The following is a 5,144-nucleotide window of genomic DNA, read 5'->3' as shown; positions in this document are numbered from 1 at the left end:
ATGGCGGACCGGTGGGGCTATTTGATGGTGCGGGGAGGGAGGTCCTCGCTGCTGAGATGACATGCGATGCCATATCTAAGTCATGAGGAGGAAGTGCCATGTGATGAGGTAATAAAGTGCACTCCAGACAAAGGAAACGACATTTACGAGCCCCTGACCCAGGAGCATGTGGGTGGTGTTCACCGGACAGAAAAAGGCCAGGGCATCTGTGGTACGAATGGTGACACAGCCCAGGGCTGCATCACACAGTTTGCCTTTTATACTTCTCATTAAGAAGTTTTAGTGGTTCCCCCAGGGGTGGCAATATACACTTTTTTTCTTAAATTTTTTAAAGTTTATTTATATATTTGGAGAGAGATAGAGAGAATGCAAGCAGGGGAGGGACAGAGAGAGAGGAAGAGCGAGAATCCCAAGCAGGCTTCATGCTGTTAGCGCAGAGCCCTACGTGAGGCTCGACCTCACGAACCGTGAGATCATGATCTGAGTAAATGAAGTGTTGGGCGCCTAACCGACTGAGCCATCCAGGTGCCCCTGCAATATACACTTGTAATTAAATATAGTCTACCTTCTAGTAACATGAAACTGTGTGGGTGCAAGAACCTTATGGCTCCATAATTCCAGTTTCTGCCCCCCATCTTTCGTGCTTCTGTCATATCTTTTACATGAACATGTGTTTCTGACCTTACTGTTGGCAGCCGTTTATCCTTTAGGGTGCTTAAATTAGTCTTCCATAGTTATGTTCTTTTTCACCATTTCTGGAGACCTTGATTTCTTTCTGTAGACCCAGGTTTCTGTATCATATTCCTTTTTTCTGAAAACTTCCTGTAACACGTATTTTACTTTAAGACAGCTGGCAGTAAATTCCCTAAGTTCTTTGTCTGGGGGAAAAATGTGTTTCTCCTTTATTATTGAAAGATACCTATACTAAGTATGGAACTCTGGGTTGATAATTTATTCAGCTCTCTAGAGATTTCACTCTGTGATTTTCTGGCTTGTATTGTTTCTCATAAGAAATCCTCTGCATTTTTACCTTTTCCCCTCCTTATATAGTATGATTTTTTTCCTCTAGATTCCTTCAAAATTTTCTATTTCTCGTTAGTATAAATACTCTATGTGTAAGCATTTCCTTTTTTTTTGTGCTTTTCTGTTTGTTTTGCATGTATCATGTGTGAAGATCTCTGAGCTTCTTGAATCTGTCATTTTATATGTTTATTTATATTTGGAAAATTATCAGTCATTGTCTCTTCAAGTACTTCCTGTGCCACATTCTCTCTCTCTCTTCCCTCTGGAATTGAGCATCTGCCTCTATTAGACAATTTGATCTTGTTCCAGAGTCCTGAGGTGTTCTGTACTTCCCTCCCACGCTCTTTTTTTTCTCTTTCTGTTTCAGTTTAGGTGTTTTCTACTGACCTATCTTCAAATTTACTGATATTTCCTCCTGATGTGTTTTTGAGTCTACTGATAAGTTCATTCAAGGAAGTCTTTATCTCTATTACCATGACTTTTATTTATAATCTCTCTACTGAAATCCCCAACTGCCCCGGCATTTTGTCTTCCTTCTCTTCTAAAACTTTCGGTGTATCTATCATGGCTATTCATTGTGGGTGGCAGTGTTCAGTTTTTATGTCATAATCATACACTGAACTCTGCAATCCAGGTAGATTTGGAGGGGAATAAGGAAAACATGGAACCCATAGAACCCAGCGAGAACACAAAGATGATAGGGAATTTTGAGGGCAGAGGGGTGCTCTCCTGAGCTACAGAAGGAACGGTCTGGTAGTTAAGATAAAACACGAGTCAAATGTATTAGTTTTGTCCACAGTCAGCCGTGGCAATCTTCTTTCTGGTCTTGCCATTCCTGGACCCAAAGCACTCCATGGCTCCCACAATATCCATGTCCTTGCCAAAGACCACATGCTTGCCCTCCAAGCACTCAGTCCTGCCAGTGCAAACAAAAAACTGGGAACTATTTGAGTTGGATTCAGCAATCGCTGAGGACAAGACGCCGGGACCCGTGTGCTTCAGGGTAAAATTCTCACCATCATCAAACTTCTCCCCATAGATGACCTTGCTGCCAGTCACCACCCTGGCACATAAATCCGGGAATAGTCCTGTGAAAGCAGAAATCTTTACAACCAAATCCTTTCTCTCTAGTGCTCAGAGCATGAAAGTTTCCTGCTGCCTTTGGAACTTTGTCTGCAAACAATTCAAAGGAGACCTGGCCCAAGGACTCATCCTCCATGGCGAAGTCAGAGAACATGGTGGAGTCGACCATGGCTAGGCAGTGTGGGTGGCTCCTGGTGGCGGGGGCACCTGCAAGGCCTCCATCATTTTTATGGTTTTAAATCACTTAGATTTCCAACACTGGAGCCGCTCCTAAGCCTACTTGTATTGATTATTTTGTCTCTTGGCAGAGCTTTTGTTGGTCTCATTGCTTCTGGTTTACACCTGTATGCTTGGTACCCCTGCATGTCATACGTAAGATGACAGACATTGAGATAAATAGGACTTATGTTTGGACGTGGCAGGCTCCTTCCTCTGCTGGACTGTTAGCATGGTGTTACTTAGCCAGTCTAGCTAGGAATTGAGCTTGGTTTGGGTTTTGTTATTGCTGTGGTTATTGGCTTCAAATTCCTCTGTATCATCTTGTATTTCAGGTGAGGGTTGGTTTGCCAGAGGGCTTTTCTTAGTGATATTCCTGCACCCTCAGCTTTATTTCCCTGGATGCCAGTGCCTCAGAAAGGGTCTCTATTCCTCCCCCGGCTAGCGCCCATTGAGGATTCCTATTGCTGATTCCTCTATGCTTACTAGTCTGGGATTGAGAGGCAGCTCTATGACATTCTGGTCCAACAATAGTCTTAGAAAGGTGCTGTGTCCCTGGGTTTGGGGGATGGGGATTCCTCAGAAGTCCTGCCTCTCTCTTAGCACCAGGAAACCCATTATGATCTGTCCCTGTGATGGATTCCTGCCACTTCTCCAGGGACAGCGACTTCTTTCCCTTCCTCCCAACGACAGTGAGTCTCCATCTATATCCAAGCATTACCAGGGTCTGCTTCTCCTCCCCCAGCATCTTAAGACTTTTGTTCTTTGAGGCAGGAGAGTTCAGACAGGACTAGGTGCTGCCCCCCATCCATGGCATGCATTCCACTTCTGCAGACCGCTGCACCAAGAGGGTTTCTCTCTAGTCTCTTACCCTCACTCTTTCTCCTGAGCTCCAGGTGGAGGTCAGTGGAAAAAAACTCTGTAAGTGGATGCCCTCCCCTTATGTCTGCAGCCCCTAGGGGATCTACACTCTCAGACTATTCTACACTTGGCCTTCAGCTATTCACTGAATATATATATATATATATATATATATATATATATATATTTTTTTTTTTTTTTAATTTTAGCTAGTCAACATACAGTGCAATATTGGTTTCAGGAGTAGAATTCAGTGATTCATCACTTACATACAACTCCCCGTGCTCATCACAACAAGTGCCCTCCTTAGTACCCATCCCACATTTAGCCCATCCCCCACCCACCTCCCTCCATCAACCCTCAGTTTGTTCTCTATCACCAAGAGTCTCTTGTGGTTTGTTTCCCCCTTTTCTCTCTCCCCCAAAACAGTCCTCTGTTTTGTTTCTTAAATTCCACATGTGAGTGAAATTGTGGTATTTGTCTTTCTCTGTTGGATTTACCTCACTTAGCATAATACCTCCTAGCTCCATCCATGGCACTGCAAATAGCAAGACTCTATTCTTTTTGATGACTCTTTGAGGGCTGAGTAATAGTCCATTGTGTATACACCACATCTTTATCCATTCAACAGTCAATGGCCATTTGGGCTCTTTCCATAGTTTGGTTATTGGTGATAATGCTACTGTAAACACTGGGGTGCACGCACCCCTTCAACTCTGTATTTTTGTATCTTTTGGGTAAATACATAGTAATGCCATTACTGAATCATTGGGTAGTTCTGTTTTTAGTTTTCTGAGGAACCTCCATACTGTTCTCCAGAGCAGCTGCACCAGTTTGCATTCCCAGCAACAATGAAAGAAGGTCCCCCTTTCTCTGCGTCCTCACCAACACCTATTGTTTCCTGTGTTGTTAATTTTAGCCATTCTGACAGGTGTGAAGTGATATCTTATCACGGTTTTGATTTGTGTTTCCCTGGTGATGAGTGATGTTGAGCATCTTTTCATGTGTCTATTAGCCATCTGGATGTCTTCTTCAGAATAGTGTCTGTTTATGACTTCTGCCCATTTCTTAACTGGGTTATTTGGTTTTTTCACGAATTCACTGAACATTTTTAACTCAGTTCTACTTGGCTGCATATGCGGCAGCCCATCTGACTCCTGTGGTCTGTCCCAGGTAGATTAGTGTTCATAAGCCATCTTCCTTTGGTTTGCTCTTCCACCTCTTGGATTTTAAGCTGCTTGGTTGCCTTACAATCTCAGTTCTGTGATGGATTCAAGTGGAGCCATGACTTTGTAGATGTTTTTTATTTTTTCTTATTTTTAAAAGTTTAGTTATTTATTTTGAGAGAGAGCCAGAGAGCACAAGTGGGATAGGGGCAGAGAGAGAGGGAGGGAGAGAATCTCAAACAGGCTCCACTTTGTCAGCACAGAGTCCGAGACAGGGCTCAATCTCATGAACCATGAGATCATGACCTGAGACAAAGTCAAGAGTCGGATGTTTGATCAACTGAGCCACCCAGGCATCCCTTTTTTTATTCTTATGAATGGAAGTAATGTTCTTTCCAGCTGTCTCCATCCTACGTGAAAGCTGGGAAAGTCATAGAATGTATTAAGCCATAGTGAGAAGTGTGCTTTGCACATATACAGTGTGCTCAGACAACTCATGATTCAAGAGTCTTCCATTATTCCTGAGGGTGGGTTATATTGAATCATATGGTCTAGTCTCCAAGCTTAGCCAAAGGTGATCCTTTTGAAACACAAATAGTCCCAAGGGTTCCATTGTTCTTCAAGCAAAGCATAAGCCCCATTCCTAATTCCTTGGTCAAAATAAATCTGTATCCCTTCACTATTCACCCCCTTGCTCAATGCGCTATAATGGTACCGATCTTATTTCTCAGATATAATAAATAGCTTCTCAATTTATGCATTTGAGCCTGCTGCTCCTTCTGTCTGGAACAACTT

The 5,144-nt window shown here is 43.1% G+C and overlaps 1 pseudogene; it reads right to left on the bottom strand.

The window, feature by feature from the left end:
- Window positions 1-1,806: 1,806 nt before the first annotated feature.
- On the bottom strand, window positions 1,807-2,275 carry LOC120234926 (annotated as a pseudogene).
- Between the last annotated feature and the right edge of the window lie 2,869 nt (window positions 2,276-5,144).

This window comes from Hyaena hyaena, unplaced genomic scaffold (assembly GCF_003009895.1).
Source record: "Hyaena hyaena isolate Hyena2069 unplaced genomic scaffold, ASM300989v1 scaffold_118, whole genome shotgun sequence".
NCBI classification, from domain to species: Eukaryota; Metazoa; Chordata; class Mammalia; order Carnivora; family Hyaenidae; genus Hyaena; species Hyaena hyaena.
Note: the sequence above shows the minus strand (reverse complement) of the source record. Positions and strands in the feature narration are given on the sequence as shown.